Source organism: Notolepis coatsorum (genome assembly GCF_963971535.1).
Source record: "Notolepis coatsorum genome assembly, chromosome: 2".
Taxonomy (NCBI): domain Eukaryota; kingdom Metazoa; phylum Chordata; class Actinopteri; order Aulopiformes; family Paralepididae; genus Notolepis; species Notolepis coatsorum.
Window position 1 is genome coordinate 137921759 of NC_140166.1, and position 23002 is coordinate 137944760.

The window sequence follows — 23002 nt, forward strand, 5'->3', positions numbered from 1 at the left end:
CCACAGCAGTAAAATAATGTGAATCCCTACCCACCTTCAAAACCGCTCTCAAAGAGCACCTACGGGAGGCTGCAATTCGAAACTGGCCACCATAAATGTCCAAACCCCCCCCACCCACCCACCCTGATGGACAGTCTCCTCCCCACCGTATGTATATATTTTCTGTTAGGATCTCTGGGTAATAGTACTGTATATTTGCATGAATGAATGAAAACTTTATTTAACAGATTGCAGAATGGGTACAATACAGTACGGCTCAATACACACAATTGCATGCAGACCAGAGAAAGACGTTTGTCTTGTTTACATCAGGGTCCCCCATTTTCAATTCATAGTGACATTTATGACATACACAACATACATGACATCATGACATTTATGGCAACATACTGTACATGACATACAGGTATATAGTAGTTACATTTGTGACATATACAATATGCAAATATACAGTACTGTTACCCATAGATCATAACAGAGATTATATGTCACAAATGAAACAGTACTATATACCTGTATGTCATGTATGTCCCTATGAATTGAAAATGGGGGACCCTGATGTAAACAAGACAAACGTCTTTCTCTGGTCTGCATCCCCTTAACAATTGTGTGTATTGAGCTGTACTGTATTGTACCCATTCTGCAATCTGTTAATAAAGTTTTCAATCAATCAATCAATCAACAAGTGGGTGTATTGAGCCGTACTGTATTGTACCCATTCTGCAATCTGTTAATAAAGTTTTCATTCATTCATTCATCAAGGGGATTAATAAAGGAAAACTTGACTTGATTTCACAGGACGAACAGTATTCTCATATGCTGCACATTTGTTTCAGTTAGGGAGCACCTTGTGAAAAAAATACACCAGAGTAATGCATTCATTTCATTTAACTGTTCACGTTATTTTGTCTTTTTTGTTGCATTATTTTTACACGATTATGAGGCGTGCAATTTTCATTTCTCCTTCCTTGTTCAGATCTGCTTAGTGCTTACATGCTGCTTGTTTCCTAAGTAGGTTAAGCCAGGCTTATACTTCACTCACCTCTCGCTTGAGATCACACGGTGGTTACCGTAGGTTGAAATAGGGGAATGACAAATGCCATTATATTATTTATAACGCTATTATTATTACACTGCAGCCGCATCGCATTGAACGCAGTGAAAACGTTTATTTGTTTTGGTTATCTCAGACCACGCCCACTGCACGATTTGTCTTAGACCACGCCCACTGCACGCTTCAGACCACGCCCACTGCACACTTTGAGCCATAGATATCTATGCTTTGAGCGGCTGCTCACAACGCGCATGCGCTCCCCACGCGCCCGTTGAGTGGAAAAATCCCCAAAAGGACAAACCGCTATCATATTGTCGGCGTATGTTGTTGAGAGACGAATGGATTATGTTTCCCCCCCCCCCAAGTGTAGTATGTTATGTTTTTACAGTTGAACTAAATGTATGTTTGAATGGACTACTTATGTGTTATTTATCTGTTCAACATAAATTAAAGCCAAGGTATAGGTTTTTTTTGTTTATTGTAAACTTATAGTGCATGTTGTAGGATCTCTTTTTTAATCGTCAAGGAACCAGATAAATTTCAGGAACCGGAAGCATATACATAAATATAGGCACTGGTAAGTAGTTTCACCCTTCTGGGTCCGAGATGCTTCCAGCTGCAGCCGTTCAGACCAGCGCTTACAAGCCCCGCACATACAAGCCCCGCACATAGCAACCCCTCGCTTCCATTGGCTGATTTTGGTGACGTGATTTGGGTCCCACCCAATGGCTGAGGTTCTGCAGACGCCTCTCTGATTGGTTGGGCTCCATTTCTGCAGCCCCCTCTTTGATTGGTTGAGCGAAGCCCCTCTCTGATTGGTTTAGCTCGCCATGCGGTAAAATGCGGATGTAATGTTATCATCTCAAGAAGATACAAATAAATATACTACCAGATTCGCGTTTATAACGTTATTTCGCGTGACTTCGCGGTTTATTCATAACGTTATGCACATTTCACAACACAGCCAGCTGTCAGAAACTGTACATTGTAACGTTATATGTTTATTCACGTAACGTTATTTCACGTGACGCGTTCAACTTGTTTACACTCCCCACTTACTGAAACTGTACCATGACGCACTCCCCACTTAACCCAGTTAATGCCTTAACTAGACAGTTAACAATATAACATTTAGATTAATTAACCCAGTTAATGCCTTAACTAGACAGTTAACAATATAACATTTAGATTAACACAGTTAATGCCTAACTAGACAGTTAACAATATAACATTTAGATAGAGAGGCTGGTGGTCAAGTCAAGAGTTTTATTTGTCACAAGTTGTTTATTTGCATACACGTTTATGGGACAGTTTTCTACACCTGACTGAACGGTCTGGGGACAAATGATTAAGGTGGGGTTACAATGATATCAAGGATGAATATGAAAAAGGGGATCTGATCTGATGGTACTTGTACTTTATAATGTGTTATATATGTATGTACATGGATTTTATGTCCGGATGGTATATCTATGGAATGGTCACTGTCTCTATCACACTCTCATATGCGCATGTTTAGCCGCATACAAGTATCTAGGATACACATATTCGTATGTGTACATAATAGGTTTACACACACTCATATGCACAAGGCTAAGTTATACATGTCAGGGGCACACATACATGCACATACTCACTTATAGGAAATAGGCATACACACACCTACATATACACATAGTTGAGGTATAGGCTCTCACTGACACATATGGGGGATATACATGTACATAGGAGACACACACATACGTAGCTGAGACGCACATATATATGCACACCTGAGATATACACTCACATAGGGGGCGGAGGCACACATGGATACGAGACACACACAAGAGATAGGAGTACAGTCGCATACCTGGAAGATGCACACACACACACATGTGAGGCATGTACACATGCTTACGTGATACACGTACCCACATACATATGTTGGAGACACACATGCATGCATGCTATCATGCACACCTACATGTGTCTGGGACGCTTTCTCTCACATGCAATATGGAGAAGGGTGGCATCCCGATAGAGGATGCAGCACATACCTGCTCGCAGGTAGATCGGTCTACATGCAAAGTATATATATCAGGGATGTATACGCACAATGTATAGTATAGTATTTTTCTTTTTTTCGTAAGTCTTTTTTATTTTCCATGTCAGTTGTTAATGTATTTGTATGAGTCCTTTACATGTTTTGTATGTTCTTACAAAAAAGAAAAAGGCAAATCTTGGAAGTTGCATATGGTGATGTGGAAAGAGATGTTTTGAATATTGGAGAGATTTGTGCAAAAAAAAAAAGAAAAAAAAAAAAAAAATTAAATGCGGGTGGTCGTGCCCGCAAAGATGTGCATAATACAATAGTAATAACATATAATAGAATCCAATAGAACGACATTGTGCAATAAAACAAGTAAACAGAGTAGGGCATATCGGTATATGTACATAAGTTATTTACAGAGCATGGTAGGACATGCTAGGTCCTGTGGTAGTGCAATATTAGCTACGGATGAGGCACTGGGTCTTTATGTACATGCTATATTGGTGGTCAATGTCACTTCGGATTGCTACGACACATCTCTACTGCTTGTGACAGGCTGTGGTGCGTTCCAGACTTTACTCCTGTTGGGAAACTATAGCGATGGTCTGTGCTCACCACACTTTTCTTCGGCCTCCCCGCAGCGAGCCGTCGTCGACCCCCGAGCTTCATTTTACGACGGGCAACAGAGGTGGGTTGAGCCGTTATACTTGGCCCAGCACGGTTAGCGACTCGCCTGAGTGCGTGTGCACGTTTTGATGCATGGCTGATACCAGAGCGGCCGAAGGTGTGTAGCGCTGACAGCAGCTTGGAGGGATTCCCCTTCAGCTGATTGAAGGTCTTTATCATGGCTTTATCATCACCACCCTCTGTAGAGCCTCTTGCTCTGCCTTTGTGCAGCTGGATAACCACACAGACTTCACACAGACTGTCTGTACAATACTGCTGTAGGCCTATAATACTTATGTAAATAAGTAAGGCAATTGAAATATATCTGCAGTACAGCTCAATACACACAATTGTTAAGGGGATGCAGACCAGAGAAAGACTTCCGTCTTGTTTACATCAGGGTCCCCCATTTTCAATTCATCATAAATGTACAGTTCCCTCCCCCTTGTATATATTTACTGTATGTCACAAATGTAACAGTACTGCATGGTCTGCATCCCCTTAACAATTGTGTGTATTGAGCTGTACTGCATTCTGCAATCTGTTAATAAAGTTTTCAATCAATCAATCAATAAATCAATCAATCAATCAATCAATCGGTCACTGTACCCATTCTGCAATCTGTTAATAAAGTTTTCAATCAATCAATCAATCAATCAATCAATCGGTCAGGTCACGTGTACCCATTCTACAATCTGTTAATAAAGTTTTCAATCAATCAATCAATCAATCAATCAATCGGTCAGGTCACGTGTACCCATTCTACAATCTGTTAATAAAGTTTTCAATCAATCAATCAGGGCCTGTGGTCACGTGTACCCATTCGGCAATCTGTTAATAAAGTTTTCAATCAATCAATCAATCTGTTAATAAAGTTTTCAATCAATCAATCAATGAATCAATCAATCAATCAATCAATCAATCAATCAATCCCGCAGTGCAACGTGACCCAAATCATACGGCAATCTGTTAATAAAGTTTTCAATCAATCAATCAATCAATCCCGCAGTGCAACGTGCAACGTGACCCAAAATCACGTGACCAAAATCAGCCAATGGAAGCGAGGGGTTGCTATGTGCGGGCTTGTATGTGCGGGGCTTGTAAGCGCTGGTCTGAACGGCTGCAGCTGGGTACTATTGCTGGGTCCTGGGATATTTCAATGTTTTGGCTAATTTTGATTTAAATTGTATAATTTCCATTTTAAAATGTTTTAAAATGTTTTACCATGGTATGTTTTGTATCTTTTTTTCAGCACAGCCTCACATATATGACCTGACAGTTAGTTTTCATATTGTATAATACTGTATATACTGTATACTGCATAATGTACAACACAAAACACAAAATCGGATTGAGAAAATGTGTTCTTTTTAGTATGAACCAATGCAAACATATCAAATCAAGGATATAAAACAGTGGATATGCACCCTCAGGTAGTATATTTACATAAACAAGAGAGAACAGATCAGAATTCAATTTACAAAGCATTATTTTCTCCATACACAGGTAATAAACACAGACGAAATTTTGATTCTCAACTGGAAATTATCACCAGTATGCTTTTTTTTTACAAAAAGTCAGTAAAAGTAATTTTTTTCCAAAAAAAAGTTAAAAAAAAAGTTTTACAGTAGAAAAGTAAAAAATAATTAAATAATTAAATTGTGGGATATTCAATATACATATATACAGTACACATATGACTAGAGTGCAGTCATATAGAGTGCAGGATGCCTGAGGCGTATCCAAAGAAAAGATTGCACCTGTCAAACTGTAACGCCTTTTGACAGGTGTTACCTGTGTATACGTGGCATGGGGGTCTAGCTGCGGTCCTGGGGGTCTGCACGGCATGAACCGGAGGGGCTGAGGGGCTGGATCAGGATCACTGTCGGTCTTCCAGGGCGTCTGATCTCCTGCCTGATCTCCTGCCTGGGCTGGACGTCTTGGCCTGGCCTGGGTTGTCCTGCGTCGGACTGGAGCAGGCTGCTCATCATGTCTGCACATAAATGGCACACACATTGTACATATAAGACACTGCTCATACAACAAAAAAGCACATTATTTTCAACATTCAACAAGGAATCTCTTGATGCACACTTACCATGTACACTTATCATGTACATTCACCATGTACACTTATCATGTACATTTATAATGTACACTTGTCATTTACATTCATCATGTACACTTGTCATGTACATTCATCATGTACATTTATAATGTACACTTGTCATTTACATTCATCATGTACACTTGTAATGTACATTCATCATGTACACTTATCATGTACATTTATCATGTACACTTAGCATTTACACTTGTCATGTACATTCATCATGTACACTTATCATGTACATTTATCATGTACACTTAGCATTTACACTTGTCATGTACATTCATCATGTACACTTATCATGTACATTTATCATGTACACTTAGCATGTACACTTGTCATGTACATTCATCATGTACACTTATCATGTACACTTGTCATGTACACTTATCATGTGCATTCATCATGTACTTGTGCATTCATCATGTGCACTTATCATGTGAAAGCCTTTCTTTGCCTTTCCCAACAAGTTTGACAAAAACAAAAGCAATCAAAGTCCAAAATAAGTGTCTTTACCTTTCATTGTCGTCATGATCAGTGGACCTTTCGTCACCATCACCAACAAACGATGGATCATCAACGTCGTACTACTACTACTACTACTGCTACTACAACTACTACTACTACTACTACTACTACTACTACTACTACTACTACTACTACTACTACTACTACTACTACTACTACTACTACTACTACTACTACTACTACTACTACTACTACTACTACTGCTATACAAGTCGAACTACTAACTATAAACTACAACTACTGAAAAAACGGTGTTGTCCCACAGAAATTATCTTTTAGACAAACTTTTTGCGCACATGGAGACTTCTTCTACTGTTCCTTTCTGGCAGTAAACGTCCGCCTCCTTCGTCACTTCCTCCCAAATGTTTCCGTTTCATTCTAGCTCAAAAAATGACCAAGATATTGATAAAAATGTAACGCATGTAAAATTATATCTGGCACATTTTACGCGTGCGTAAAAGTTTATTTAGCATCGAATTGAAATGATCCTGGTTCATTCATTTATTGGTTTATCAAGACAAAATAAAAAGTAGCGTGTAGTTTCAAGGACACGTCATAATGCCACGCCGAAAAAAACCCGGAAATGGACTAAGTTTTCGATACAGAGAGGCACAAACTGATGACGTCACTTCATCACGTCGCCGTGAGCCGCGACCGGGAACTATTTGATTTGGGTTCCTATATTTATTTAAATGTGATTAATGTCGATAATAGCATAATGTGTTTGCTATTGTTGCTCTGATTAATGACAGCTATATATATATAGTGATCATAAATGGCATAAAGGACTACTGAGAAAGCGACCCAGTCACTTTGTTTACATATCGCTGCTGGTGTGAGTGACGCTCCTCGTGCACGTCACGTGTGAGTACTGAGTACACGTGAGCTGACACTAGAGAGGTGCCATGGTTACCGTGTGTGGCGGCGGGTGATTTAAAGACCTTGTGCGCAACTAACAACAACCTGACAGTCAGACTGAATAACGTTCCGTTTCATTTTTTTTTTAAAAGAACCATGTTATTATTATTATTATTATTATTATTATTATTATTATTATTATTATTATTATTATTATTATTATTATTATTATTATTATTATTATTATTATTATTATTATTATTAGTAGTAGTAGTAGTAGTAGTAGTAGTAGTAGTAGTAGTAGTAGTAGTAGTAGTAGTAGTAGTAAAAAATTAATTGTAAAATTGTACATGACAGAAAATTGGCTATCTTTACAGAAATATATATCCAGCTTTCCCTTGATAGTGTAATAAATACGTGGGTTATACCATTAGCAGGAGAAACTGCTATGTAGCAGGGAAACTGCTATTTGTCAAAATGCCCTTCAATAACCAACTGCACAACCGGGGTACAAAGAGTAACAACTTTATTAGATAAAAGTACCTGTGATAATCAGATCATACAGGGGACACAGGATTAATAATCAAGGGGACTAATCGGGTACCGTAGAGGCTCCAGTTATACAGTATAAGTAACTCAACCCAATCGGGCTAAGTTCAATGACCTAGTATTTGGCCGTTTAGGGCACACCACCACTCTGGCGTGCAATCACCCTCTATAGGAGGCACTGCAATTGTAAACACGGCATGTCTAATCACACATGCTAAAACACCCTCTTTTTGAGGCACTGCACTTGGAACAATGTATATGCCTAGTCAAACCCGACACGCTAATCACCCTCTGTAAGAGGCACTGCACTTTGAACAATGTATGCCTAATCAACCACGGCACGTTAAACACCCTCTCGAAGAGGCACTGTAAATAGACATCAAACCATAACAATAGTTAAATAAGGAATACTCTCCGGGTACTAATTACCCCTCCCTCTCGTTTTCCCATGTCACCCTTCAATCGATCACATCCTATCGGCCTGAGCTATACAATAAGGCATATGAAAGAATAGCTAATATGCAAGTTAAATTAAGAGGCACAGTTGAGCTTATAGGACTAGATATTACAATCCCTTAGATAATCAGCACTTTTTATTGAATGGGGTAGTGGTAAAAGCTTCACTGGGGTCTTCAGGTGGGCACCCTCCTTCATTGGTGTTTCGTTGACAGGCCCACGACACCTCCGAAGGGGTCAACGGCAACACCTGGCGTCCCAGGTGTGCCCCCCTCTGCTTTTACCCCTCGATGGTCATTTTGCAGCCCAGTTGGGGTCCTTTCTCTTAATCCATAGCCATCTGCTGCTTTGTTCGGCAGCCTCTGACAGTGTTTTGACAGCTTGTCGGAACGCCTGTCCTCGCACTCCCATCCCCTTAAGAAGCTTGGTTGTGGACATGGCAACTAATCCTCTAGATCCAACCTCAACCGGAAGCACCTGGGCACGCCAGCCGCGTTGTTCTGCCTCGGCTGCTATGTCGGAGTACTTCAGTCGTTTACGTTCATATGCTTCACCAACTGCAGCCTCCCATGGTACAGTTAGTTCCACAATGAATACAGACTTCTGGGAGGTTGACCACAAGACCAGGGCCCTCATTCATCAACGTGTTCTACGCACAGATCTGTGCTTACCCTGTGCGTACGATCATTTCTAAGCAAAGAGTGGGATTCATCAATTTCGATTTGAACTTGACTCCGTGCTTACGTCTACGCACAGGTCAGAGCACACTTACCTGACGCCCAGTGGTAGAATATATTATTACAACAAGGAAATGAGCTTCTGTGCATAATAACACTGGCATGTTCTGTACGAACCGTAGTTCATTATAGTTCATTGTAAAATAGCAACAGTAGTGTAATTATGGTCAAAACCCTATAAATAGCATTTGGAATGATAGATCTTTCTCTCAGAATGAATGCAGCATGGTTTATATAGCGTTATCGGAATATACGGGGTGTAGGCTACTGACTGACTGCGCTCCGCGTAGCTTGATTGATTGATTGATTGAAAAGTTTATTAACAGATTGCAGAATGGGTACAGTACAGTACAGCTCAGTACATACAATTGTTAATTGGGGATGCAGACCAGAGAAAGACTTTCGTCTTGTTTACATCATGGTCCCCCATTTTCAATTCATCATAAATCATAAAGCTCAACTCGTTATTATTTTGCGCAGACCGCAGAAACACGGGAACGTTTTGATTATATTTAAAAGGCTTTACGTTAAACGAAACAAGTGGAATTTCGAAGCTGTAATCAGAATACAAGTCATATGAATATAGTGTTCTTCCCCCTTTTTACTGTATAAGAAAGAATAGAAAACGCATTGCAATGACACCAGATAGTGGACAGACTATGTATATGATGGGATTCAAGTTCGCGTTTTTGTTGATCATAGGCATGCTGTCAGAGTATGATATCTTAATCAAACATTCTAGAACATTTGTCGTCACAGATCATGTCCTAATAGAACATAGGCTATGGCATGGATCGTGATATTGTGTGGACTGTTATTATTACTGTACCGGTACCACCCATTGTGACAACAGCCTTGTGAGTCCCGCACACAAACATGATGGAATTCAAGTTCATGTATTGAAAGGCAGGCTACATCATACATGCAGTGAGATTCATTGTTCTTGTATATGCTCTCGTATTATTGTTTATATAGGCTACCCAATACTGACATCAAAATAGATTGTAGTATGCCTCTAGAAATCATATGCAGCAGGTAGAAAATTTACGGGAGATCCATCGCGATTTGGAATAAAATTGAGGAGAACTTTAATCCCTGGGTATTAATCAAACAACACGGGAAAAGGCAGTCATATTCCAGCGCGGTATTTATTAGTGTTTGCGCTGCCCAGGCAGCAATGGTTAATAGATATCATATCCGACATCACCGTAAGTGTACACGTCTGTCAGCCTGTCTCATGACACGCTTCCCTCGGCTTAGTCCATTTTTCCACATTTCATGGGTGTATTCCATTACCGTATATGGTTAATCGGGGCGTTTCTGGTATGCAAATACTTAAAACAGTGCACGAGCTCAAACGTAGGATCAAAGTCATATTCATCATGACAGGTGTGCGTAGAGCCTGCGTACGCACGTGTGATGAATCCCGACTTCCCTGTGCGTACACTGGTTCTACATTCTGTGCTTACGTGTGGAAATAGAACATGTTCTACGCACACATTGATGAATGAGGGCCCTGGTCCGGCCTGAGGTTGGTTGTAATGATCTCAGGCGGAAAGATTAGTTTCTGGTCCAAGTCAACCTGCATTCTCCAGTCCCGGGCAGTGTCTAGGAGGGTTTCTTCTACTCTTGCAGATGGCTTTGCTGGGAGCTGTCCTGCTCTTACAAAGGAAGTGGTGTTTGAGTGTCTAGGCATTGGGGAGGGAGGGCATTGTTGGTAGTTCTCCTTCCTTCCAGGGTGATTGCCAGTTGTCTTAGGACCTGGTTGTGTCTCCAGGTGTAGCGCCCTTGGGACAAACTGGTTTTGCAGCCGGTGAGGATGTGCCTCAGTGTTGCGGGGGTTTGGCAAAGCGCACAAGAAGGATCTTCTCCAAACCACTGGTTTAGGTTCTTGGGCGTGGGAAGAACATCATAGGTGGCTCTGATGATGAAGCTGATTTGGCTTCCTTCCATCTCCCAAAGATCCTTCCATGTGAGCTTACGATGCTCCAGGTTTTCCCAGCTAGTTCATTGGCCCTGTTTGGACTGTGAGACTGCCTTTGCGCATCTGTCTGCCTCCTCTTGTTGCCGAACCTGAGCCACCACCAGCTTTCTCCTCTGGGTTGATGTTGCCTTGTGCCATGTGGGTCGACTTGTTCCAAGTCCAAACCCACCTCTTCCATGCTGCACCTGTCCTACAATGTCTCCATGCCTGAGAGCAGATTTTGCTTGCTGTACGGCCTCAGGTGGGATCCATTTCCTCCCAGTTGCCAGTCTGGGAGCAGCCGCTCGGATCACTTCATCTTGAGACTCAGTCAGGGTCATGTTCAGCCTCACTTTGGTGCATTTAAACTCCTCTATGAGGCTAGAGACAGGCAATTCCAGGGCCCCGTGTCCATACAAGCCGATGTTGCTGAGGCAACGCGGGAGGCCAAGCCACTTCTTGATGTATGAACTGACTGTCCTCTCCAGCTTCTCGACTTTAGTCATGGGGATCTCGTAGACCGTTAGAGGCCACATCAGGCGGGGGAGCAATCCAAACTGCAGGCACCAGAGTTTCAACTTTCCAGGGAGCAAGGTATACACAATATATATAATATATATAATATATACAATATACATACAGACAGTATAAGATACACAATATACAATACAGTATATACCAATTACTAGGGATGCCCCAATCGATCGACCACCGATCGTTATCGGCCGATAATCAGTATAAATATGCGATCGGTGATCGGTGATAATGCTTTATTTTCGCTGATCGTGAAAACCGACCGATGACACGGAAAACATGATCCAATTCTCAGCAGAGTTCTCACTCGCTCTTCTCTCACAGCCACACAGAGCTCTGCTGCTGCGCGTCTTGCCCCTCCTCCTCCCAGACCCGTGTCATGTCAACAAACCCTTCTGCAAGAGTCGAGTGGATGAGCACCGCAGAGCTCCTCTTTCAACATAACCAGCATTAACCCATTCTCTGCCACCACTTTGATCATCCTAAACCATCCTCTGCCAGCTCTATTTGTCTATGGAGATGTTCACCTTCTTTGCAGGGCTATAACTTTTTAAATTGTATTGCTAAATTGACATTACTATGGCCCATTCAACATCAATTATCTATCGTTCAGGATGTAGGAACGTTTTACTTTTTCATTCACACATTCATACTAAAATACCGTCTAGAGTATAAATATGTTTTTATCGTTTTCTGCAGTATTTCATAGAACGTGAGATATAGGCATAAATGCATATATTAGATTATCAAATGCAGTTTGATACCGATCCATGCTATATTAAAAATTTCAACTGTACATGGTCCTAAACGCCATGACTGATCATCTGCGGGTGAACGGAGGGGGGGGGGGGGGGGGTGGGGGGTCGTTTATAATTCAATGACCGACGTTAAATGATTTATGTAGTATGGGTGATATATTGATCAGAGCAGTTTGTATCGAAAATGATAAAGAAAAACGCTGAAACTCACGTCAGTCTCCTCGTAGCGTTGGGCGATGAGAGTGGAGCAAACAGATCCCAATTATGTGATGTTGATCGATGCGATCCATTTCCGGTTTGTATATTACTAATACACATCCAAATCATGTTGATTATTGAGTTATGGCAAAGATCCATATCCACGGTATCTGTATTGAGCCCCGGGACGATAAACGAGTGGCCGGACGAAATTAGGGGACGGACCGAGCTCCAACGGGCACTTCCGGTTTGGCAACTCGCCGATCGGCCACCAGGTGGCGGTATTGAAGCGTTGCAGAGTTGTGATGGCTCAGACAGCATCAGACAAGACTCCGTGGGTGAAATCTGAATACCATGACGAAAATATGAAATATTGATCTCAAACACGCCTTACGGCGTGATTGGCAGACAACGCATGGCGGAGAAACCCGCCTTAACATGTGATTGGCGGAGAATGGGTTAAACAAAATGGCCCAGTCATCTATTCACTTTTGTTTAATACACAAGGCGTTGTCTAAGTAATGTTATCTAGCTACTGATAGCTCCTGATATCAACGTGACAGTTTGGCATTCGTTTTAGCAAGTGCTGGGTAGCGTTGGCTAACTAGCTATCGCTCGTGAGCTAACAGCTACCAAGCTAACATTACTGTTTAAACAAAACTACACAGTCAACTATTCACTTTAGTTTAATACATGATGCATTGTCTAACTGGCTAGCTACTGATAGCTCCTGATATCAACAAATGCGCATTTCAGTTTAAGAATGATAAGGATGCGCCAGCATGAGACCTCCATTAGCATAGGTAGCTAACGTTAGCTCACGTTAGATCACAACGAAATGATCCAGTAAACTAAATAGTTCACTTTATTTTAATACATGATGCATTGTCTAACGTCATCTAGCCGGCTAGCAGTAGCTACAGATAGCTCCTGATATCAATGTCTTATAACATAATTGACATTATTCGTTTTTGCAGCTGAACATTAGCTAATTAGCTATCATGCTTCATAACACGTTTCAGACCCTGTTGAACTATCGCTCTGACTCAATAGTATCCATCTGCAGAACGTCAGCCCCAGCACTCTCAGGCCCCACGCTGAATGTGATTTGACCAAAGCAGAGTATACACACAGACAGTGGAGCTGTTTGCAGATAGCGAGCATTTTGACTTGTTGCGTGGTGGCGATGTCTCGCAGACAATACAACTTCAAGTCTAATTATATAATATATATATTTTATAAAAAAATATATATATATTTATCAAAAACGATCAGTATCGGATCGGTATCGGCCGATATGGCTCAAGACGATCGGTGATTGGTATCGGTGGCAAAAAACGTGATTGGGGCATCCCTACCAATTACACAGTATACACAATTATAAAATAGGCCATACTAAATACAATCATTACTAAAATACAATATCCTATAGTAAGTGCAATGTGTAGCAGTGGACTTAACTCGCCCTCGCGGCGCGACCCTCTCCGGGGGTCTGTGCTTTGGACACCATCCAACTCCCCGGGAAAACGGCTTCGTCGAACGGTGTTCCACCATGTTGTAGCTGTAACCTAGGAATTGTACTCGGCGTCCGCAAGGACTTTCCGAGTATAGCGTTTTAGGAGCGAGGTAGCACAGTACTCTCTATACCCGTCCCTATCTATCTCCAGGAGGGTAAGCCTCCCCTTCTCGCTCTACTGGAACCTGTGAACGGCTGGCTGAATATCTTCATCGCCGGCGGATAACTGACCGTGATCGACCCCAGCTTGTAGCGAGGTGCTCCAACCCCGATATCCGAGTCCCACTGGCTTATCAATAGTCTCAGCGTCTCATCCCCGCCCGCAATCAGTAACACCTGAGTTCAATAATGACCGCCGATTGAGTCCCTGCTCCTGACGTCATTACCCGGCCCATTCACATCACACACCCCCCCCCCTTAAAGAAAGCACTCGTCCTCGAGTCCTACGGCGACATGTGGTAATCTAGAGACCAACGTGGCGCCCTCCGCTGGCGTACTGGACGTCCCTCCTCGACAGACCCTGAAGGCCGACATTCCTGCAGCCCTGGACCTGACACAACCACCTCCGACTGGGGCGCAGCTTCCGTCGCAGCGGGAGCCCCTTGTGTTCCTTCTGCATCCTCCGGCCCACGATCACTGGCGGTCTGGTCCACTGGGGCCTCCTGTGTTCCTTCTGCGTCCTCCGGCCCACGGTCACCGCCCGTCTGGTCCTCTGGTGGTGGCCTCACTCCTGCAGAGCCATCCCGGCTGGAAGACCCAACTGGCACTAAATGGGGACCCAGAGGACTGACGTCGGCCAGACAGGTTTGGACCACTCCTCTGATTAGCTCTCCTGGATGCTGGCGCTGGATTTAACGGGGCTGTCAAAGAAGAAGTGAAAGGTTTGAGTCGGTTGAAGTGAACCACACTATCTGGGCCTCCCTCCACTAGCACTAGCCTATACAGCACATCAGTCACCCTCTCCACCACTCTAAAGGGACCTTTGTACCGCCTCTGGAGCTTTGGACACACCCCACGCTTCCTGGCCTTATTCTGAACCCAAACCAATTCCCCATCAGAATAGTATTGAAAATTGGCCCTAAAGTCATAGGACTTTTTCTGCTGTTCTGAGGCCCTGGCCTGGTGCCTTTTAACTGCTTCCACCACCGTGGACAATGTGTCCCGCAACCTAGACACATAATTGTCCACCGAGTCACAGGACTCCCGATTGCCCACCTTCAGCATAATATCCACCGGCAGAACAATTTCCTGTCCAAACAGTACTTTATATGGGGTGAAGGAGGTGCTAGCATGCACACTACTACGATAGGCCAACATAACATAAGGCAACAGTGTGTCCCAGTTTAACTGATTGTCCTCCACAAATAGAGACAACATGGACAAAATCGTTTGATTAAAGCGCTCCACCAGCCCATCTGACTGGGGGTGGTAGGGGGATGTCCTTGTTTTCTGCATGTGCAGAAGCCTACATAATTCTCTGAATAGATTCGACTCAAAGTTATGACCCTGGTCAGAGTGGATACTCTGTGGTGCCCCAAACCGACACACCCACTCCTCGGTCAAGACTTTGGCAATTGTCTGTGCTTCCTGGTTAGGCAATGGAAAATACTCTGTCCACTTGGAAAAATAGTCCCCCACAACCAGAATATACTTATTTTTCCCAGGGGTCTCGGGGAGGGGGCCAAGAATGTCGAGTGCCACGCGTTCAAAAGGCCTAGATACCCTGGATGTCTGTAGGGGTGCACATGGCCGCTTCCTCTGACTCTTCCTTGAACCACAATCGACACATTCTCTAACCCATCTCTTGACATCGCCAAACCAGCCCGGCCAATAGAACTGGTCTTTAACTTTTCCTTGCATCTTCTGCACCCCCAAGTGCCCCCCGGTGGAGACATTGTGCAGCTGCGCTAAAACCCCAGGCACCATTGACTGAGGGAGCACCACCTGTACCCGAGATGCTGCATCGGAATTTGCAGGAGGAATCCGCACCAGCCTAGCCCCCTGCACCTGGAGCTGACTCCACACAGTAGCATAATTCTGCAGGCCAGCGTCTACCGGTATTGGACCAGGACCAACCTGATTTTAAAGTTAATTATTTGTCTCAACTCACTATCGGCCATCTGTGCATCGGATAACTCATCAGTCTCTTTCCCCACTGGACACTACAGAAAGCAGAGCTTCCTGTACTGCGCACATCCTTAGGGTAGCCCTGTCTGTTATTGCCTGAGAGGCCTTCTGGTCAGATAGTTCATTTTCCAGAAAAGCCGGCAGCCTAGAAAGGGCATCAGCATTGCTGTGTAGCTTGCCAGGACGATGAACAATCTTATACTGAAAATTGGCCAATTGTTCAAGCCAACGAGCCAACTGCCCCTCCAAGTCCTGAAAGTTATGAAGCCAACGGAGAGAATTGTGGTCAGTTCACAACACAAACTCCCTACCCAACAAATAGTGCTTGAAGTATTTGGTAAACGCTACCATACTCAAAAGTTCTTTCTTAGTAGTGGCATATTTACGTTCTTGTTTTGTAAGGGCCCTGCTAGCATACGCTATCACTCTCTCGAGTCCTCCCTCCTCCTGAGACAATACTGCCCCAATCCCCACGTCACTTGCATCCGTATCCAGGATAAATGGTTTGCTGGGGTCTGGATAAGCCAAAACAGGGGTGGTAATCAAACTACACTTGAGCTGCTCAAAGGCTCCCTGACAGTCCTCACTCCAGCGAAAGTGCCTCCCCTTTTCTGTCAACTGATGCAGAGGCCGGGCAATGTCAGCAAACCTTTCACAAAGCGCCTATAATATGAGGCTAGTCCCAGAAAGCTCTTAACCTCAGTCTGGCTGGTGGGAACAGACCACTCTCTGACTGCCTCCACTTTAGCAGAATCTGGCATCACTCCCTCACTAGAGATTACATGTCCGAGGTACTGGACTCTTGTTGAAAACAAGTCACACTTGGATGGTTTAACCTTAAGGTTGGCCTGCTGAAGTTTTTCCAGCACACCACCCAGGCGTGTTAGATGTTCATGGAAAGTGCGCCCAAATACAATTATATCATCCAAATACACTGATTGATTGATTGATTGAAAAGTTTATTAACAGATTGCAGAATGGGTACAGTACAGTACAGCTCAATACATACAATTGTTAAGGGGATGCAGACCAGAGAAAGACTTTCGTCTTGTTTACATCAGGGTCCCCCATTTTCAATTCATCATAACATATATGACATACATGACATACAGATAGACAGTACTGCTACATCTATACATTTATGACATATCAGATTTGCAAATACAGTACTGTTTGTGATACAAAAGTGTCCAGCAAAGGAGTGTATATACATTTGGCATATAAACTGTACATTGGAGGAGGTTGGTTGGGTGGGGTTGGGTGGGTTGGGTGAGGGCTGTACATTGGAGGTGGGGGGGGGGGGGGGTTGGGAAGGGTAGTCCACTGCAGTCCACTAAGCAGGTAGTCCACTGCAGATCAGCCAGAATTAGGTCCATCAACCTCTGAAAAGTGCTGGGTGCATTGCAAAGCCCAAAACTCAACACATTGAACTCAAATAGCCCCTGACGGGTGGTAAATGCAGTTTTATGTCGGTCTTTCGGGTCTACTTCCACCTGCCAATAGCCACTCGCTAAATCCAGGGTGGAAAACCAACAAGCATGACAAAGGCTATCCAGGGCATCATCGATCCTAGGGAGGGGGTATGCGTCTTTTCTAGTAACCTCATTGAGTTTCCTATAATCGACACAGAACCGGAGCCCACCCACTTTCTTTTTTACCAGTACAATGGGAGAAGCCCATGGACTACAAGATGGCCGAACTATCTCACTATCAAGCAATTGCTTCAAGTGGCTTGTCACATCTTGCTGTAAATGGAGGGGGACCCTTCTGGGGTGCATCTTTATTGGCCTTGCATCCCCCGTATCAATCTCATGCAGGGTCAGATGAGTCCTGCCTAAGTCAGTCTCCCCCTGACTAAACACAGTGATGTTCTTATGCAGTAACTCCCTGACTGCCTTTAACTCATCAGGGGCAAGACCCCTCTCTGTTTCCCCCCTCATTCCTACCTCCCCTCTCCCATGTTCCCACCCCTTCCCGCCCCCGGAGGTTACCAACAAGCACTTCTGCGATATGCATACACACTGTAGGTAGATAGAAAGATTCTTTGGCATAAATGTTTCTGGGATAGTAAAAACATTAATGAGATCGGTATGGTCTTTTAAAGTAGGCGGGACTAGTGAATAGATTGGCAAATGGTGATTCGGGGTCTGGATCCAGGCACACTGCATTCATGAAAATCCATAGGCATGGGGGCGGGGCTGGTAACATATTAATTTCTTCTTCTCTCCGTCCCTCGTCTCAAGGCACAGTGTGTGGATCTCTGGCACGTGGGAGGAGCTTCTGAAGAACTTTGAAGTCTGACTCACAGTCACAGGTAACATTAGGCCTATGTTAATTGGGGGCGCAATCATAGACAATCTTGAATTAATTTGTAACAAACACATACAGAGGTTAGATTAGATTCAAGTGATTCAACTGGGTATAAAATATATGAATTGGTGCTACTGAATAATAGTGCACTGCTAATCAGATGTATGTACAGAGTTGTAGCATTAATATGTACAGTGATACAGGTATAAAGACAGTAAGTCGTACTGGCCGACAGCATAACTAGTAAGAGTAGGTAAGGGATATGTACAGATATAGATATAGTATCAGATATGTAAAAATAATTATATAGGTATGTACAGACAGCTGTGGATAGATACATATATTGTAAGAATAATATATATATGGTATATACAGCACTACTGTACATTCTATCATACAGAGTTATATGGGTTATACGCAGGTATATAAGTGAAAAGTATCCTAGACATGTGGGCTACTTGCAGGTCTTTCAGCAAACTATAACCGTCTAGATAAGAAAGAGAGAGCATCAGCAAGAGAGAGAGAGAGAGAGAGAGGGAGAGCATCAGAGTGAGGGAGAGAGAGGGAGAGCATCAGAGCGAGAGAGCATCAGAGAGAGAGAGAGAGTGAATGAGAGTGAGGGAGAGAGAGAGAGCATCAGAGAGAGAGAGAGAGAGTGAGGGAGAGAGAGAGATAGCATCAGAGAGAGAGAGAGAGTGAGGGAGAGAGTGAGGGAGAGAGAGAGAGAGCATCAGAGAGAGAGAGAGAGAGAGTGAGGGAGAGAGAGAGCATCAGAGAGAGAGAGAGAGAGAGAGAGAGAGAGAGAGAGAGAGAGAGAGAGTGAATGAGAGTGAGGGAGAGAGAGAGAGCATCAGAGAGAGAGAGAGAGTGAGGGAGAGTGAGGGAGAGAGAGAGAGCATCAGAGTGAGGGAGAGAGAGGGAGAGCATCAGAGAGAGAGAGCATCAGAGAGAGAGAGCGAGAGAGAGAGTGAGGGAGAGAGAGAGAGAGCATCAGAGAGAGAGAGAGAGAGTGAGGGAGAGAGTGAGGGAGAGAGAGAGAGCATCAGCGAGAAATATCTTCAGCCAGGCCAGTCTGCTTTCACCAGAGGTGTCCATTCCTCTTAGAGGACAAAACCTCTCTGCATGTCGTTTACTGTGAAGATATATGAACCTTTTTTTATTTATTTAAAATATTTGTGTCATATTTTGTCATATTCATATATTGTTTAATCATTCATCTCACCTCATCTCTCCCTCCTTTGTTTCACACCTACAGTGCTGTCTTCAGGACCTCCAGGAGTTCTGTCATAGACAGCCTTGGCCTTGAGTTCCCACAGGCCTCTCACGACTTCCATTTCATTTCAAACCTTTATTTAAACTCAAATGGCAACTGAGGTCTCCCTCATTCACAGTCACATTGATTGATTGATTGATTGATTGATTGATTGATTGATTGATTGATTGATTGATTGAAAATTTTATTATCAGATTGCAGAATGGGTACAGTACAGTACAGCTCAATACACACAATTGTTAAGGGGATGCAGACCAGAGAAAGGCTTTCGTCTTGTTTACATCAGGGTCCCCCATTTTCAATTCATCATAACATATATGACATACATGACATACAGGTAGACAGTACTGTTGCATCTAGACATTTATGACATACCAGATCTACAAATATACATCGAGTTTAGATACAGAGTTAAGCAAAACATACAGATTTAAGCAAAAAAAAGGCATATAAAATCACACAGCATACAATCATAACAATTAGACAAGTAAGGATAACAATCAATTAAAACACATACAACTTGATTGACAAAGGTTGGAGATCAAGGTTTTAAACTCTGCAACAGAGGGGAGATTCTCAAGCTTTAAGGACCGTTGGAGTTCATTCCATGAGCTAGAGGGGCATCACAGCTAAATGCAGATTCACCCTGTTCAGAGCAAACTCAGGGGACCTTAACTCATTGACTGCCACGCTGTTTTCCCATCTTTACTCCCTGGTGCCAGCGTTACTGAGCATTTTCACGATGTTTGCGGACCCATCGTATATTCTATATTATAGCTATGGAGACAATAGTATGGCTCATTTGACAGGCACTAAACATCGCCCCGTTTCCAAATAATTCAGTCTTGTTTTCTAGATAGTGAGATATGACGTGTTATATGCATATGCGCAAATCGTTTGGGTTGCTCGCTTGAAACCTATATCATTATGTGTCGTTTTGCGAAGCTGTGATCAATACAAAAGCATGTTTTAGGTTCGGTAAAATAGACCTAAAATAGACCTTACCTTAGTCAGAAGGTACTCCAAAATGAATAATCCCAGTAGTTCCATCGCAATCACCATTATAGTCGTGTGCATTGGGCCTGGCTATAATACGGTCCAATAGGTTTCAAAGTCTTGGTGTTATGGTAGACTCAGACCTAAGCTAAATCACAATCAACAAGTTGACAAAAACATAATTCTTCCACCTTAGAAACATATATAGCTAAAGTACGGCCATTTACAAATCAAAAGGATGCTGAAAACCAGATCCATGCCTTTATCTCAAGCTGACTCGACTAATGCACTCCTTACCGGCCTCCCGAATTTTTTTTTTATTGCAATGCACTATTGCATTATTTTATTCTATTTTACTAACTATTTTATTGCACTGCACTATTTTACTTTGTATCAGTGATAATCAAACCGTAAACCAGTCCTCACTGTTCCTATATTTTGTTTTAATTAGTGACTCATGATTTTATCCAAATTCTTTTATTCTACTTTTTCTATCTGGTTTCACTGTCTTTTTTAACTACTGTCTGTTGTTGTTGTCATTTATTTCTGATTTTGTTTTATTGTGTTTTTATATTAAGCTGTAGTGTAAAGCACCCTGTGCATTCGTGCTGTGAAGGGTGCTATATAAATAAAAGTAATTCATTCATTCACGCCATCGGGACCTTCCACAACTCCTCTCCCTGGGCTACCCTTCACCAGGGACGCGGGAAGTCAGTCAGAGTTGGGGGTGCGGAGATAAGTGATATAATAACGTCATAGGCGGCGGGTGCGCTGAAGGGGAGGCAATGACGCATGCAGCACGATTTTTTTTTCCCTTTTTTGTCAATATACACACACCCACTAGCAGGGAGGCGGCAAGTAGGGGTGCGGCGGGGGCTGCAGCACCCCCTGCTGGCGGGGAGTGTAACTGCAACTGCAAGGTTGTTTTGGCTTTTATTCCATTGTAACCGAGGCTACTCAATGTCACAGAGCAGAGCGGCACTGCAGATTTACCCTACTCTTGGAATTCATTGCCAGATCCTCATAGGGGCGCTGTCTCGATAATGCAGTGTTATTAACAGCGTGTAGCCGACGCATGAACCGGTTGGGATTCGAATAGACGCGGCCTGGAAGCGTCAACGCGGAACTGGAAATCCGTTGGTAAAAAATAGACGCAGCCTGGAATAGTTTTGGGACGCTGAATTCGCAGTAAAGGAATATATCTGCGGTTTCCCTGGCGTGAACAAGCCAGCAGAACTATCCGAGCCCCCGGGAGGGTGGTCGAAGACCTTTTGCATGTCGGCGATCATGTATGCGGGGAACGAATTGCAGAGGGAGGGGCGCAACAGGTGGGTTAAGCTGGGCTGTGATGTGTGCATCAAAACGGTTACATTGTTTGTCTCGCACGCTCCGCAGAGCTGAGCGTGAGAGCGTGGAGTTGGGCCGTGGTCTCCTCTAGTGAACGAGAGTGTTGGTTTACCAGAGTGGTAAACCTATGACGTTATTATTATATCACTTATCTCAGCACCCCCTCATAACACGTTTCAGACCCTGTTGAACTATCGCTCTAGCCTCTGACTCAATAGTATCCATCTGCAGAACGTCAGCCCCAGCACTCTCAGGCCCCACCCACACTGAATGTGATTTGACCAAAGCAGAGTATACACACAGACAGTGGAGCTGTTTGCAGATAGCGAGCATTTTTACGTGTTGCGTGGTGGCGATGTCTCGCAGACAATACAACTACAAGTATAATTATATAATATATATATTTTATAATAAAAAAAAAATTATATTTTTTTTTTATATTTTTTTTTATTATTGCAAAACAAAAAATTATTAAAAGTCAGTACTCAACACACAATGCATAATGAAACTTTCAGTAAAGGTGGTTATAATATATGCAAGTACAGAAACAGGATAAAACAAAAATAGTCTATAATAACATTTTAGCCGTATACAGTGTATCTCCAGCGAAATTACATTTATATAAATGTTAGTATATAATATACCCCTAATACCTATTTTCTAAAACCCTACACACATATGCTCCAGCTCAAACCCCCCCCTCCCGGACCCCCTCTTGGATAGTACCTCCATTATCCCTCACTCCTAACCAGACACTACCATTATAAGCTAGCTTTTATTCTCTCCACCACTTCTAACCACATTGACATTTTGGATTCATTGAGCCCCAGAATTCTTGCTGTAGATATTTCTTGATATATCACATCGAGATATGTAAGAAACCACACTTTTCGGCACATTTTTTCCGGTTGAAACCAACGTGATGCGATCAGTTTTTTAGCTACTGTGATACCCGATAAAACCAATCTTTTTAGTTGTGGATTCACTGCA

At 43.0% G+C, this 23002-nt stretch overlaps 1 protein-coding gene across 1 annotated transcript in view; it reads right to left on the reverse strand.

Annotated features, from left to right (window-relative positions):
* The window catches only part of ggctb (gamma-glutamylcyclotransferase b), a gene marked incomplete at its 3' end in the record, with an annotated part of 41827 nt that extends 40688 nt beyond the window's left edge, over positions 1-1139 (reverse strand). Inside the window, 1 exon segment of the mRNA XM_084308319.1 lies at positions 1043-1139.
* Between the last annotated feature and the right edge of the window lie 21863 nt (positions 1140-23002).